An 18,002-nucleotide genomic window follows, 5' to 3' on the forward strand; every position below is an offset into this window, starting at 1 on the left:
CTGAGCCACCCAGTCACTTCAAGCAGAATAATATTTTTAAAGTATATAATGACTAGCTAAGAGTATACATTTCAGAAATAATAAATAGTATAATTATCCTTATTCTACCCTGTAGCTCAATTTCTGGTTTTCATTTATTCATGCATTTGAGAGTCAGCTATGCCAGCCAGTATGCCAAGTGTTATTCATACAAATCCCTTCCACAGGAGGTTATGTGTATATTTAAATAAAGTAATGGAATATATTGAGGTAGATGCTATTATAGAGGTTATATATTGAAACACATGGAAGTATATACATTTTCTATTTCATGCTATACTGATTAACCATTTCTTGGCTTCTAAAGAATGAATATGATTTATTAAAGCTAGTCTGAGATCAAACATCCTAATGTTGAATATCTACAGCTATCATATTTCATTTCTAGCCATTTATGGTAAAAACTCACACTCTCTTTTCTGTATATTTTGCTTAGCAATTATAAAGTAGTCATATCTAATTTATTCTAGAATATGAAGTAGATATATTTTGGTTTATATTCTGTGACAAATCACATTTTTTAAGTGATTTTTGATGTAGTCATCTGTATTTTGGTTAATGATTTTTTTTACCTTAGAGATTGTTTAAAACAGACCCAAGATTGGTAGGTAACCTTACATGAATTACGACTGATGCGTTGTCTTTGTTTTTGTTCTCCCTCCCTTTTGTAGTGTAATTCATTTTATAGTGGGACATTTATCTATTTTAAAATGTATTTAAAACTACTTTTACCTCCAACTGAATATGCTAAAAACTGTACAGGTATCTTACAAAAAATTCAGTTTCTCTTTTTTTTAAAGTATTAAGTTAAATTCTCCTGCTTTACCTTTTTAAAAATAGACTTTATTTTTTAGAGCAGTTTTATAACACGACACAGCTGAACAGAAAGTACAGTGTTCCATGTAATCTCTGCCTCAACCCCTACTATTACCATTCCTCACCAAAAAAGTACCTTTTTTTTTTTACAACTAATGAGCTACACTGACATATCAAAGTCCATGGTTTACATTGGGGTTCACTCTTGGGTTGTCCATTCTATAGGTATTGGCAAATGTATAATGAGATGTATCTACCATGATGGTGTCATGCAGAATAGTTTCTCTTCCCTAAAAATTCTATGTACTCTGCCTCTTTATCCCTCCTTCTTCTCTAACCTCTGAAAACCACTGGTACTTTTACTTTTTCCATAGTTTTGCCTTTTCCAAAAGGTCATATATTTGGAATCATAGAGTATGCAGCCTTTTCAGTTTGGTTTTTTTTTCATTTACTAATACGTGTTTCAGCCACCTCCACATCTTTTTATGGCTTGATAGCTCATTTGTTTTATTTACTGAATGTTATTCCATCATATGGGTGTACCATAGTTTATTTATCTGTTCACCTACTGAAAGACATTTTGGTTACTTCCAGGTGTTGGCAGTTAGGAATAAAGCTACTGGAAACATCTGTGTGCTTATTATTGTGTGGATATGTTTTCAGTTTATTTCAGTAAATACCAAAGATATTATGGTTCTTTGTGATTGCTGCTTTGTATCGTAAGAACATAATAGCTCTGTCAGAAACTGCAAAACTATCTTCTAAAATGACTCTACCATTTGGCACTCCCACCATCAGTGAATGAGAGTTCCTATTGCTCTACATCTTTTCCAGCATTTGGTGCTGTCAGTGTTTGCAATTTCATCATTCTAATAGGTGTGTAGTGGTATCTCATTGTTTAAATGTGCATTTCCCTGATGACATATGATGTTGAACATATTTTCATATGCTTATTTGTAATTTGTGTATGTTCTTTGGTAATATTCTGTTAAGTTTTTTTGTTTTTGTTGTTCACCCAAAACAGACATAATTTAATGCAATTTTTTATAATTATCCAGTGAATAGAAGTATGCAATTCCTTCAAAGTCACAGAGGTAAAGAGTGGACAAAGGAGAAGTGGTTTGCTTACAGAAGCCAAGTTGCTCTTGTGACTTTGATCATGCCCCACCCCCCTCTACTCTCTTCTCAAGGGACCATCCTCTATTCTGAACCTGCTCACCACTTACAGTCAAGCCTCAATCAAGGCACATCACTCCTACTGGGCACCTAACTCCTGTGTAGAGCACCACTTCTGGAGATAAGAAGACGCTGAGCCTACAACTCTTTTGTGGCATCTTTATTTTTCTATCTGGTACACGAACAAAGTGAACATGGTCAGAAAAATCATCTGCACTAAAACACTTCAGCCAATCATAAAGCAGAGGGCACATGGACATGGATGGCCAGGGGTGGCAATTCCAGACCAGCTTCCCCCAAAGGGCTTATGCTCCAAGCCCACAACCAGAGGGTGCTCTGGGAAAGACTGTGTAGCACATCTCTGGTGAGGAGAGACAAGAAGGACCGATTACAAGCACTGTAGCCAGGCATGTGTCTATTGGCTTCTGACCTCACACTCCTGCTTGATGAAGTTGATTAGCCCATTGGTGGAAGAGTCTTGAGAGGTGACTGGGCTACTGCCATCAAGCTCAGGCTCAGTTTTCCTGGCCAGCTGCTTTCCTAGCTCCATCCCCCACTGGTCAAAGCTGTTGATGTCCCTGATGACACCCTGACCGAAGATCTTGTGCTTGTACGTGGCAATCAAGGCTCCCAGAATGAAAGGTATGAGTTTGGTGAACACAATAGAATACACAATATAGTTGGTGTGGCGATTTCTTTCAAAGACCTGTGTGGCAACAGCTTCTCAAAGTCCTCTGGACTCTTTCCCACAGCCTGCAGCTCCTTCCAGGCCTCCTCTGTCGACTTCCCCTTCATCAGGGCCTCAGTTTGGGCCAAAAAGTTGGCCACGAGGATCTTGTGATACAGACCCTTCCTTATCAGGTGCTGGGTCTGGACTGGGATGAGGAAGTCACAAGGTATCATCATAGTGCCTTGGTGGATGAGCTCGTAGAAGGCATGCTGACCATTGGTCCCTGGCTCCCCCACACAAAGGGGCCCATCTGGTGGTCCACATGAGTGCTGAACTTGGTGATGTACTTCCCATTGGACTCCATGTCACCCTGCTGGAAATAGGCAGCAAAGCGGTACAGATACTGGTCATAGGGCAGCATGGCCTGCATCTCACACCCAAAGCAGTTGATATACCAGATACCCAGCAGAGCCAGCAGGACAGGGGCGTTCTTCTCCAGGGGCCTTGTATGGAAGTGCTGGTCCATCCAGTGAGTCCCTGATAGCATCTGCTGGAAGTTGTCAAATCCCATGTGCAGTGCAATGGAGAGTCCAATGGCTGACCAGAGTGAGTAGCATCCTCCTGCTCAGTTCCAGAACACAAACATGCTTTAAGCTTCAATCCCAAACTTCTTCACTTTGTCGTGTTGGTAGACAGGGCGACAAAGTGCTTCACAACTGCAGAAGGATCCTTGGCAGACAGGAGAAACCACTCCTTCGCTGTCTCCACATTTCTGGTGGTCTCCTGGGTGGTAAAAGGCTTGGAGGCAATGATGAACAGGGAGAACTCAGGGTTCAGGGCGGCCAGGGTTTTGGAAATGTGGGTCCCATTGATGTTGGAGACAAACCCAGACCCAGGGTCCTCCTGAAGAGTATGGCTTAAGGGCTTCAGTCACCCTGGAGGGGCCCCAGATCAGAGCTGCCAACGCCAATGTTAATGCCGTCCGTGATGGCCTTGCCCGAGCACCCCTTCCAGGCACCACTGGCAGAAAGACTTCACCTTCTCCGGGACCCTGTGGACCGTGGGCATCACATCCTTGCCACCCACCAGAATGGGTGTGTCTGACCGGGTCTGCAAGGTCACATGCAGCCCTGCCGGGTCCTCCGTGAAGTTGATCTCGCCCTTGAACACGCGCTCCCGGGCAGCCTCACACCTCTGGGCTCAGCATCACAGGGGTGTGCATCACAGGGTCAGTCCCAGAATATGCCCACTGTTGGTGTTCAGGAGCAAGCCGAAGCGGGTGCAACGTTCCTTGTCCCCCTCGAAAAGGCGGCGCGAGTTGAGGTCAGAGCCCTGCCTGCGATGCCTCTTCTGCAGCTTCTGGAACTGCGGGTTGGGGTGAGCGCAGCCACGGCCAGAGCACGGGGTGCAGGGGCTCCGACCCCCTCGGAAGGCGAAGAGTGGTGGGCAGCACGCGGCTAACCAATTCTGTTAGGATTTTCGACCCATTTTTAAAAATCGGGTTGTTTATTTTCTCATTGTTGAATTTTAAGTGTCCTTTGCATATTTTAGTTCTTTGTCAGATGTATTTTTTGCAAATATTTTTTTTTTCCCCAATGTATGGCTTGTCATCTCATTCTCTTCATTGTGTCTCTCACAGAGCAGAACTTTTTTATTTTATTTTATTTTAATTAAGTCCAATTTATTTCTTACATTACGAATGAGGTTTTAGATGTTGTATCTGAAATGTCATCTCTAAATAAAAGGTCATTTGTATTTTGTCCTACCGACTAGGAGTTTTATAGTTTTTACTTTACATTGAGATCTTTATTATGAAAGGTGTAAAGGTCTGTGTCTGGATTCCTTTTTTCTTTGCATGTGTATCTACTTGTTCCAACACTGCTGAAAAGACAACATTTTCTCCATTGTATTGCTTTTGTTTCTTTATTGAAGAAAAGTATTTTACTTTTAACAGTTTGTTTTTATTTGTTCACTATTTCCAAAATACTACTGTACCCTGCATATGTTTTCTTATAATTTAAATTTAATTTAAGCTTGCTACTACATTAGCAGTAACTAGCCAAATAGAAACAATCCTGCTCTTTAGCTTTCTCTCTCATTCTGGATTCACTCATCATTTAAGTTCAAGATAGCCTCTGCCTAATGGAAGGAGAAGTGCATGAAGAAGCCAACCATGCCTAAAAGGAAAAGATTATTTTTTTAAAGATTTTATTTATTTATTCACAAGAGACACAGAGAGAGGCAGAGACACAGGCCGAAGGAGAAGCAGGCTCTTCTCAGGGAGCCAGATGAGGGACTCGATCCCCAGAATGGGATCACACCCTGAGCCGAAGGCAGACACTCAACCACTGAGCCACCCAGGTGTCCCAAAATATTCTTATTTTTAATGAGGATTCAAATATGGGTTACCATCTTGAAGTAGCTCTTACTATTTCTGAATTGAAACTGTATGCTGTAACCTGAAATGACAATTGGAAGTCCGATAGGTAGGAATGAACTGAGAAATGATGAGCGTTGCTAAGTTTTCATACAATGGTGGTGTGGTGGTGGGGGATGCATTATAAAGTAGCAGTGGTAGGCCAAACATTTGCATTTTGAGATCATCCAATGTGAAATACTTGTTCAACATAGCAGTAGTAAAGTAAATGTAGTAATTTCAATCAAAGTTAATGAAATCAGATAAGATATCAGGAACAGAGAAAGTAACTGAGATAGAATCATTTTCAAGATTGTTAAAAGTAGTGAAATGTGATATGGAACAAAGATTGATCTAGGAATCAATAAACTTAGTAGGTTCTAGAACCAGTTCTCTCTCATGTATAGTTATGTCTCCTTTTATTTAATGTTTTATCATTTCAGCCACACAATGGGGAAAGGATAAGTAGGGTGTTTTTTGTTTTTTATTTTTTAAATCTTCTTCAACTCTAAAATTGTAAGCTGCTAGTACAAGAAAAGTCAGACACCATTTTGGGTTAATCTGGTTCAACTAGGAAGCTTTAGTGAATAAATTAAACACATGTTTACTTAACCTTAAATGCATTCTAATAAAAACATAAACCTTAAGTGGACTGTAAAAGCTGACTTTTCCTACTGTTTAATTTTTCTTTTAAAAATCAGCAGTAAACACACACATAACAGATTGCAATGATTTCAACAGTGTTCTTCTACAAATATATTTTATATTTTGCTTTTATTTTTTGAAATCTAACTCAAATAGTTACAATGAGTGGATTTGAGAATAAATATAGTCATTTTGATTCCATCCCCATCCTAACCTCAATATAGCAAAAAGTAAACTGAGGTCCAGAGAACTTAAATGATTTGTACAGGGTCACACAGCTAATTTATGGCAAAGTCAGAAGAACAAGCTAGATTTCCTGATCCTCAGCCCAGTGACCTCTCCACAATAAGCTTAAAGTCCTTAGCAATTAGCATTACTTCAATAATCCATTGATAAGACATTTAATGTTTTATTTGACAGAAATAAGTTTTGACATCCATTAATTCATTTTATCCTTTCAACATCCCGGCAAGGTTATTATCATTCTCATTTTATATACACACTAACACAGATTAAGTAATATGCCCAAGGTCATATAATTAATAAGGGTTGAAATGTGAATTTGAAACATTACTTTTGCCTGACTCCAGATCCCAACCTCTTTCAAGGTTTCAAGCATTAAAGTTTCCTTTGAGTGTTAGTATTATAATGATTCTGTAGGATAAGTTTGTTAAGTCTTTGGCATTAGTCTTTGTCAGGGTTTAGTAATAAAGACCTTTCAAATTTATGATTATTTTCTAATACTGCTTCATCGTAGGCTTTTGTAAAGTGAGGTTTACATTAGAATATGTGCAATAATATATGTTTTGGGTAAATACATGTTTTCAACTAACCTTGGTATAGTGGATGGCTTTAGAAGTGATTCACTCATTATTTCATCCTCTGAGAAGATTTTTATTATATTTGTATGTACACAACTGCATTTGAGAATTGTACTGATCATCGTTTTACCATATTGAGATGTTCTTAAATGCTGATCCAAGGCCCAATGTGTAACTTTCCCAGGAATCTTAGCATCAACTTTCAGAATAAAAAGTTGTCACTGGAGGTTTCTCAATGCCTATCTACTGCATTTCTGAATTAACAACAAATGCAGATTTGTCTTTGATGGCTCTTTTATAGCTGTATGCAGCTGGAGAAAAACCAACTGCCAAGGGAACTCAATTTTCTTTATCATCAATTTGACATTGGTTAACAGATGGTTTCTGGATACCATGGTAGTCTTCTTAATTTGTCTCTCTATATAGTGCTGCAAATACCCTTGGTTAATTGCTTGATTATTACATTTAATTCTTTGTCAACAATATACCTCATTGTTTTGGAACGTATCTGAAGTTATAAAAGGCAGATATTTGAGTGTTGAACTGCTACCATACCTTTGAAACATAAAACAAAACACCTAAAGGTAGACAAATATGTTAAAATATCCCATCCTAAAATCCAGTGGGCTTTTCCTGAAGTATGCAATTTCTCTGGAATACAGTGGATTCTCAGGAGCTAATTTATATAATAGAAGAAAAGAGATCTATCAAAACATGAAAAAGGAAACAAATACACTTTAAAGTAAAAACATCTTTCCAGTTGAACATTAACCTAAGGTTAACTGCAACAGAAGGCTTATTTGTTTCTATTTGTTTGGGGTTTTTTTTAGAATTTCAGTAAGTCGAATTTAAATATTATACTTTAGAGAGTGAAAAATTGTCTACTATTTCAAAAGATATGTAATAATAAGCTTGCAATTGATTGAATATTTTGACATTCATTTTCTTGACTGCTTTGGAGATCCAAAGAAACAAGCAAACTTTTAAAATACAGACTTTGAGAGAGCTGATTCAACCAGACAATATTGCATATAACATTACACACAACATACTTGTATGTATACAAAAAGGAGAGTTCAATGCATGATAAGAGAATTCATTGACCACTGTAAAATCATCTTACATTTGTCAACTCTGAAAGTGGTATATTAACGGCCCGACCATGTCAATTAAAACAGCTACTAATTTTGGCTTTTAATCTTAGTTATTTTTTTCATTTATTCATTATGAAATGGCAAGGCTGTCTCTAAAAATGATGCAAAATTGTACTTGTACATCTACTTTCACTTATATTTGTACTTTTAACAAAATAAATTACTCTCTAAGCATTTTAAATAGATTCAAAAGATGGACTCAGTGGAATCAGAAAATCCTCAAAATAGTACTTTGCCATTATGAGAAAAGAAAATCTGAACTAATATTGCTAGTAATGAATATTCTATTGAAGTTTATGCTGCCACCTATGGGAAATGAAAATTCTTAGTAATTAATCTAAAATGTAGAAATTACTGTTGCCAATTATAAGAGAAAATTGGAACTTCTAAGTGGATTTTATTACTATCTAACTGTCAAAGGAAAGTCCATTTGGAGAAAGCTGTAAATTCTTCACCTGTTCCCTAAAAAAACCCAGATTTGATTATGTGCCATGGAAATTAAGCTACATAATCCACAAAGCTTATTTCTAAAGAATGTCTTTTTAAATGTCAACGTTGTATATTTGGAATCAATAATTAAAAATAGTGTAAACTGAATTAATTCCATTGTGAAATTTTATGTAAGTGGATTTAATCATACTTCTGTTCATTTTCTTTACATCCATCCTCTTCTTTTCACTTCTGCCCATTTAACATCTACTACCTTATTCAAATTGAGAAGCAAGAAGACTGTTTTTAGCCTCTAGTCTTCTAATATGCTAATGTAGTAGAATGGAAATAGAGAAGCTCCGATTAAGGGAAGTTTTTTGTTTCAATTCACCGTCTAACACTTGATACTTGTATCACATAAGAAAAGGAACTCTTGAGTTCTCATTAGAAAATAGAACTTATGGCACCAGTATTTTATAGGAGTGCCAATAAGAAATATGCAGTATTTTACAATGCTTAACAGAGTGCCTAACACAGAATAGAGTCTCAACAAATACTTGCTTTCTTCCAAAACATACTCTGTCATGTCGACAAAATCTAGAAAAACTGAGACATAGCTCCTCCTGTGACTTTATTTTGATCATAAAGATAATGAGATGTCACTCAGATGACTGTGTTATGTAAGATTCCTTTGCTGGCTTTGAGGTAAACATCCAGATGGCAAGCAACTGAGGAAGGCTTTTAGAAGGTAGAGATAGCTTCCAGACAACAGGCAGCAAGAAGTCAGGGACCTCAGTGTACAATCACAAGGAAATGAATTATTCCATCCATCTGAGTGAGACTAGAAGTGGACTCAATTCTAGTCAGTCTGTCCCCGACATGAGAATCCAGCCCTGGCCATTGTACTAATTACTTTTTTACAGATGACCAGTTAAGATGTACCAGGATTCTTGAACCACAGAAATTGTCAGTTAATAGATGCATGTTTTTTAAGCTGCTAAATTTGTTACACAGCAATAGAAAAACTAACCTAATGACTTTTCTTGGATAAGTTATATTTTCTTTTTTTTCTGTATACCTTTAAAAATGTGAAAATATGATTTATAACACATGTACAATATAAATAATCATCCTTCCCACTTTACACCCCTACATCGCCTTCATCACACTTCCCAGAGGCAACCATAATATACTGTTTCATATTTTCATCTCTGATAAAATGATCTTCCAAGTTCATAAATATATATGGAAATTTAAGAATAATTTCTTTTAAGTTTTTCCTGATATTTATCATTTACAAAAGTAAAATGTTTTATTGGCCCATGGTTTTAAAGGTATTTTAAAGCTAATGCAAGAAACTGTACCATGCTGCATAACATTAAGTCTTAAATTTCATGGTCTATCTATGGGAAGTGAAGTAAAGGGAAGCAATAAGCAAAGCCGATAGAAGACTATTTTTAATAAACCTAGGTTCTTATGCAATATTGCTGCTAACTGGCCATATATCTTCATGGAAAGTACCTCTTCTTTATATAACCTTAATTTAAACATTCCAGAATTCAAATTACATGTTTATACGTACCTTAAGGTTTGTGTGTTTCGTCTTTCATAATGATACCCGGTGATTTGCAAACCTGACTGATCACAAAAATCATACTCCAAGAATTCCATCATCATCATCATCAATCACAACAACAGCAACTACTCACCATCCCTGGATATTCTGATTCTGTGAATTTGGGATACGATTATAAGAGTCTATATGTTACCATATTTTCACAGGCTATTCTAATCCACTTGATTGGAAAACAGTAATTTAGATATTTTATTTGCACACCTATAAACCTATAAGATAGTAGTCTGAAATTCACCGTAAGCTACGTAACAGAAAAAGCAATCATTCTAGTTATGAACTGTATGAAAAAAAACAATTGCAAATAAAACAGTTTTGAAAACATTTATTTAACTTTTATTTATTTATTTTTTTAAGATTCCATCTATTTATTCATAGAGATGGAATGGCAGAGACATAGGCAGAGGGAGAAACAGGCTCCCCGCCTCAGGGAGCCTGATGTGGAACTTGATCCCAGAACTCCAGTATGACACCCTGAGCCGGACACAGACACTCAACAGCTGAGCCACCCAGGCATCCTTTATTTAACTTTTAACCTTTTCTCATTTGTTATATATTTTATTCATTCTTTCTTTGGAGGTTACCTTTGTATCTTTAACAAAGCACAACTTATTGCTCATATCCCGAAATCCTCCTACTTCACTTAGAAGCCCTGTTGCTGGTAAACATGAAAGTTCTTTGGAACCGTCTAAAGTCACCAACCAAAGTTGGATCATGCAGGTAAGTATTTCCAGTCTTCCATTCCTATTTTTGGCTTCATTTTCTCGTTGTTGGATCAAACCTGGGAGGTGACTGCTTCATCTGGTGCCTTGATGTCATTAAATTATTCAGCAGTATCTCTTATTCTAAAGCTGCTTTTGACTTATACTTTGTTAACTTACATCAATTTTTTTCAACAACACATTCTTCAGGCATGTCAAAAAATGCCTTTACTTCGTAATTATTATGGAATTTGTTGACTGAAGCATGACCAGGAGATGAAAATAGTTATGGAGACTGAAGCAATGATACAAAGATCTAGCCTCAAATATAAGAAGATTGTAGCTGCCTCATTCTCATCTTCCCTAATTATTTTAAGTGGGTGGGTAGCTAACTAGCTAGCTACAATTACATAGCATAAAATTCACCCTTTTAAAGAGTATACTAAAGAACTCATGAATTCTTATTAATAGTGTTTTATAATTCTCACCAGTATCTAATTTCAGAATCTTTTTATCACCTAAAAGAAACCCTGTATTTATTAGCACACATTCTCTAATTCTCTCCCCAAGCCTCTGCCCATTAATCTATTTACTATCTCTATGGATTGCCTTGTCTATGGGATTGTGAAAATTTTATGCAAATTAAATCATTCAAATGTGGTGATTTGTGACTGGCTTATTTTCCTTAGGATGTTGTCAAGGTTCATCTATATTATAGTTTGTATCAGTGCCTTATTCCTTTGTTGGCTAAATATTACATTGAATGGATATATCACATTTTGTTTATCTATTTGTTGGTTGATGGACTTTGAGTTGTTTTCATTTTTTGGCCATTATGAATAATGCCACTGTAAGTGGTCATATGCGTGTTTTTTTCCCCTGTATGTTGGGTATATACCTAGCAATGGAATTGCTGGATTATATGGCACATGTATTTCTAACATTTTGAGGAAATGCAAAACAGTTTTCTGAAGTTGATGCACCATTTTTCATTTCCAACAATGTATGAAAATTGTCATTCCTCAGCATCCTTCTTAACACTTGTTTTTGTTCTGTCTAAGGGAAGATGAGTGAAGCGAGTTTTGATTCTGTTGATTTTCTGTATTTTTTCCTATTCCTTAATTTATTTCCTCTATAATTTCTTTTGTTTCCTTTCTTGACCTTGCTTTGGGATTACTTTGCTCATTTTACTAGTTTCTTAATGTGGAAGATTAAGCTGATTAGAAATCTTTCTTATTCATAGGTATCCATAAATGTATTCCTCTCTATGCACAGTTTTAACTGCATTCCTTAAATTTTAGTATATTGTATATTTGTCTTCATACAACTCAAACTATTTACTAATTTCCATTTTAATTTCTTCTTTAACCATTTGGAAGTTTAGGAGTCCTTTATTTAATTTCCAGATATTCGTGAAATTTTCTAATTTGTTTCTGCCTTTTCTAATCAGATTTTATTGTGGTAAAAGAACAGATTTTTCATCATTTCTACCACTTTAACTTTGTATAAGTTATATCATTTCTACCTTTACTGTGACTTGCTGTTTGACCTAATATATGGTCTGTGTTGGTGAATATTGTATGCACTTGAGACGAATGTGTTTTCCTCTGTTTTTAGGTAGAGTGTTTTTATAGATCTGCTTCGTTTACAGTATTCAAGTCTTCTTTTTCCTTGCTACTCTTATGCCTTGTTTTCTTCTATTCAAAGTGGGATATTGAAGTTTCCAGCTATTATTGTTATCTGTTTATCCCTTTATGTATGTCAGGTCTTGCTATATGCATTTTGGGGGCTCTTTTGCTATGTGCATATATGCTTATAATTTTTATGTTTCCCTGATGATTTCACCCTTTTTCATTGCAGAATGTTTTCCTTTTACTCGAGTAACAATTTTGTTCTTAAAATCTGTTAGATATGATATTAATATAGCCACTTCAGCTTTCTTTTAATTATCATTTGCATGGTTTCATGGTTTTACTTTTTTGTTCTTTTATTTTCAAACTCTTTGTGTATACGAATTACCTCTCTTACAGACAGAACAAAGTTGGATCATATTTTTTAATTTCATTCCGCCAATTTCTGCTTTTTAATTGGAGTACATTATTCAACAAGGTAAGATTTAGACCTACCATTTTGCTATTTGTTTTCTATATATCTTATATTTTCTTTAGTCTCTATTTCTTCATTACTGCCTAGATATTTTTCTTGTGTACTATATTAATTTATTTAATGTTTATTATACTATATTTTTGAGATGTATTTTAAAACTGTTGCCCTGAGGATTTTAAAGTAACACCTTAACTTAAAACAATCTAGCTTAGATTAATGTCAATTTAATTTCAATAATATACAAAAACTTTTGTCGAGGAAATGGGTATGAAATTCTTGGTCGACAGCCTATTTCAGCACTTTTAATATATCATCCCTTGTCTTCTGGCTTTCACTGTTCCTGATATTGAATGTGTTTGGGTATGGATAGATTTGAGTTTAACCTATTTGGAATTGACTGAACTTCTCAGATACATGAGTTAATATTCTTCATCAAATTTTGTAAGTTTTCAGTCATTATTTGTTCTAATGTTCCTTCTGCTCCTCTTTTCTCTCCTTCTCAATTACCATTATGCGTACTTTGGTACATTTGAAGGTATCCATTAGTTCTCTGAGATTTGGTTAATTTTGTGCATCCTTTTTTCTTTCTGTTCCTCAAAAATAATTGCAAAATGTCAATTGACCTATTTTCAAGTTGGTTGATTCTTCCTTCTGTGAGCTCAAATCTGCCTTTGGACATTTCCAGTGAATTTTCATTTAGTAATTTTACTTTTCAACTAAAAAATACTACTTGGTACTTTTTGAATTCTTTTTGTTTCAAATGATAATTTTCTATGTAGTGAGATATTATACTTTCCTTTAATTCTTCAGAGAAGGCTTCCTTTAGTTTCTTGGAAATATTTATAATAGCAGGCTTTTAAATTTTGTCTAGTAAGTCCAATACTTGGTTTTCCTGAAGAATGGTTTTATTGACTTCATTAGGTTTCTTCCTTTCTCTTTCTTTTCTTTCTTTCTTTCTTTCTTTCTTTCTTTCTTTCTTTCTTCCTTTCTTTCTTTCTCTTCTTTCTTTCGTTCTTTCTTTCTTTCTTTCTTTCTTTCTTTCTTTCTTCTTCTTTCTTTCCTTTTTGGATATGGGCCATACTTTTTGTTTCTTTGCATGTGTCTCTCTCTCTTGCTCTCTCTCTCTTTTCTTTTCTTTTTTTTTTATAGAAAACTGAACATTTGAAATAACATAATGTGAATGCTCTAGAAAACAGATTCCCATTTATCACCAGGATTTGTTGTTGCTGTCTATATATGCTTTTCCTGGACTAATTCTTCAAAGCCTGCATTCTCTGACATGTGTGGCCACTGAAGTTCCTGCTTCAGTTAACTTTGTGATCAGCTGATAACTGGACAGATATTTCATTAAATGGCTTGAACCTGCAAATCTCCCAAACTTTGTTAGAAGGGCTCTGTGTATGTGATGGGGCATGACTTCAACTCTTGACTTTATAATTATGCATTATTCATTTCCAGCTTGTTTAGATCCTGATGGTCACCTAGAAGTAATAGATAAGGGACTGTCCAGGATTCTGGGGTGTACACACAAACCCAGGAAAGTTTTGGAGTCTATCAAAGTCCCATCTGGGTATCTCATAACATATATTTTCCGTTTTAAATTTTTTTGGCTATCTTCTTATTTGGTACAACTGGTATCATTGTTTCTGGCAGTTTCAAGATTAAATAAATGATACTGGTTGCTTTCAATAAACACCCTGAGATAAAGCTTTTTGCGGGAGAATCTCTAAGTCAGGTCAGATGATAAAAAGCCTCGCAAGAAAGCTGCTGCAGAGCTCAAAAAGTGACAGTTCTCTGGAAATGGGGCTTTTATGGCAGCTCCAAATCTATTCTTTTCCCTTCAGTGACTGTTAGGTTACCGGTTTTTAAAACTACCACAGATTCGGCATTAGGAGAATATGACAGGGCAAGTTAAAGCACCACAAATTCACTCTTCTTACTGAGATTCAGCCATTTTTCTTGAATAAATGCTTCTTGGATTTTGAAAGCTTCTTGTCATTTCCAGAATTCTGAAAAAGTTGATTTTGACAAATTTTTCCTGTGTTGTGATTGCTTTTACAGAGGAACAGTTTTTCAGAGGTCATTAGTCTACCAATTCAGAAAGATGTGTCTTTGTTTAATAACCTAATTCTAAAGTAAAAAATAATACATCTTTCCCCACGTCAGAATTTGAGATCATCACTCAACTTATGTTGATAGGAAAGAACTTGGTAGGTGATTTGGGGTAAGCCTTATTCTCAGAGTTCGGCAGTGGAACAAACCTATTCAGTCACTAGGGTGGTTCAGAAACACTACCATTGCTCTGTGATTTTACAACTCCACAGATTAAAGAATGCCATAGAGGAACTTCATTGAATATTCAAAGTTTATAAATGATAGCTCCAACTGTTCTGGTAGGATTTTTAGGCTCACTATTTTAGAGCTTTAAAATATGGACTTGTGTTTATCTAAATGAATTACATATATCTGTATTTTATTCTCATTACTAATTAGTTTGATTAGTTCTCAGTGTCTATGAGCTCTTCCATTAGACTATAATTTCTTTGAGGGCTGAGCCTTCAGTGTATTCAATTTTTAATACCTCATGTCCTATAAAGTGCCTGGTACTTTTTGTTAATTAATCAATTCAGAAAATATATTAAGAATCTAGTACATACCAATCACTGTGAATTATACTAGGGGTTTAAGATGAAAGTCTACTCTTGAAGACCTCATGTCTCTTATAAATTTAATGAATATTCTTCATTTATCTTATTAACACATTATAATTCTGTAAGTGTTTAATTTTCCTGTATCATACTGAGTAGCATGGATGGCTAGAGAGACTGAGTGAGACCATAAGAGAATACTGAATGTGAGGTATCACAGTATGCTTAATTTGTACATTTACAAAAATGTTTTCATTGCTTAGAGATCCATAAAGAGGCTGGTTCCAAGCATTAAACATTGTTACTACATTCAGCAGAACTGTTCCAGTTAATTTATAAGTTCATCAATAATAATTATTGGACTCTTTTTAATATACGAAATATTATGGACATTTAAATATAAGCAAAGAAAATAATATGCTGAGGAAATGAAATATAAATGAAGAATTATTAAATATAAATTAAGAAAAAATATTTTGGTATCCTTCAAACAATTTGGTTATTAAAAATATCCTGGCCTTATATATAAATTATTGCATTCTGTACTTGAAAGATACAGAAAGCTTCAGGGCATTTTGTATTGACATTATATCTTTTTAACAAGAGTAAAGTAGAGAATATTATATCAGAATTTGCATTCCATGATAATGGGTGTATTCTATATCCCATTTCCACAGATATAAAAAGGAGGTATAGTTGAGTACATGAAACGGATGTCGTTTGAATAAAACACAATGACTAAAAATTGATAATTTTGTTTAAGGATCAAGACTGTCTTCGTCAGCTCAGGCTGCTATATGAAAATGCCATAGACTGGGGGCTTAACACTAGACATTTATTTCTCACAGTTCTAGAGTCTGAAAAGTCCAAGATTAAGCTGCTAACAGATTCAGTTCCTGGTGAGAGTGTTCTTCCTTCTTTAGAGATGACCGCCTTCTTCTTGTATCCTCACATGGCAGAGAGAAAGGGAGCTTTGATCTCATCCTCTTCTTATAAAGAAATTAATTGTGCAGTTCTCTGCCTTTATGAACTCATCTAAATATGATTACATCCCAAAGCCCCATCTCCCAATACCATCATGATGGTATGGGCTTCAACATATGAATTTGAAGGGATACAAACATTCAGTTCATAACAAGGCATAAGAAAAGTGAACATCTAGTTTTATAACTGAACTCAGAAGATAAATCCATGTCAATATTTTACAAGACATTGAGGGAAATAGAAGATACTCAGACAAGCAAATGAAAGACACTGCTTCAGTTATTGAATTTAGTTTCCAGTTTAGTGTCCAGGTGGAAAGATAGAACAATCACAAAACAGAGCATCATATACAGAACACAGTATCAATATTGTGATATTTATGACATTCATCTACTAGAACTCATTTTTGGAGTTTACCATTGATATGTGAAAGGAATCCTTCCTAATTGTTTTACACACACAGAGAGACACACACTCCCTCTCTCCATCTCTGTCTCTCTCTCTGTTAAAAATAAATTTCTCAGGGGATCCCTGGGTGGCTCAAGGGTTTGAGGCACGGTTTGGTCCCTGCTTTTGGCCCAGGGAGTAACCCTGGAATCCTGGGATCAAGTCCCACATCGGGCTCCCTGCATGAAGCCTGCTTTTCCCTCTGCCTGTGTCTCTGCCTCTCTCTCTCTCTGTGTCTCTCATGAATAAATAAATAAAATCTTAAAAAAGAAAAAGAAAAAGAAAGAAAAAAGAAATTTCTCAGCCTACAGGAGAACATATTATTCAAAATGAATTAGCAAATACTTTCCAAATAATTAATATCCTATCAAGGCTAAAGAGTGTTTGCAGTCTAGTTTTATGTAAGTTTTTAATAATTTTTGTTTTTAACTTTACAAAACTGCTTAATTTGACTTTTTATTGCTGTATCATCTTCATGTTCTCTGAATATCATAAGATACAAGACCATATTTGTGTATTGATAAAATATATTTTACCTTTGGTATTCAACATAGACTTTATCGTAGATCTTCCATGGTACCTCTCCATGTATTTATGAGCATGAAACTGGCATAAAGGGTGTTGTTATAAGAACACTTGAAATGTAGACTCACAACAAAATTCCTTCTTCACTAAGTCACTTTGGAGGTAATAGAAAACATAAGTAGAGCAGTTTAAAACCTCACATTTTGTTCATATTAGAATTTGCTTTGATGTAATACCTCTACATTTTTGTTTTTTTATGTAAATGAATACAATCCAGGGTTTGATGATATGCCTCTGGGTTTTCTTGATGCAAATTCATAGAGTATTTAAGATGTTTAAAACCACACTTGTTATGTAACTAATTATTGGGTCCATCTTTTGAAACCAAGTTGGCTGTGAAGTATACAAGTGTCTCCAAATTCTGTCTTTCAACACTGAGAAAATCTGAGGCATGCTGTGAGCACCTTCATGTAACATGATTTCTTTGCAATGAACACTCCAGGATTCTATTAAATAGGAATTGAGGAAAGAGCATTTTGGAGAATTATAGTGAGGGGAAGTTATGGAATTTGATAGTACTACTTGTTAACTGTTCTAGGTGATGAGTGTGAAACTTAATTTGTATTAATCAATGTGAGGTGAAGAGAGCACAAATTAATTTGACATGCAGATTTTGTGCTTTAGTAATGATGCTGAAAGTATTCCTGGCCCACAAAAAAACAGCATATTCACCTTGTAGGTCAGTGGATTATACCATGTCCTGCCTAAGAAGCATTGTGCACATCTTCTTTA

The 18,002-nt window shown here is 35.3% G+C and overlaps 1 pseudogene; it reads right to left on the reverse strand.

Annotated features, from left to right (window-relative positions):
• Window positions 1–2,446: 2,446 nt before the first annotated feature.
• Window positions 2,447–18,002, reverse strand: part of LOC112926480 (glucose-6-phosphate isomerase pseudogene) — a 51,279-nt pseudogene continuing 35,723 nt past the window's right edge.

The sequence above is a fragment of the Vulpes vulpes genome, chromosome 6, assembly GCF_048418805.1.
Source record: "Vulpes vulpes isolate BD-2025 chromosome 6, VulVul3, whole genome shotgun sequence".
In the NCBI taxonomy this organism is placed as follows: domain Eukaryota; kingdom Metazoa; phylum Chordata; class Mammalia; order Carnivora; family Canidae; genus Vulpes; species Vulpes vulpes.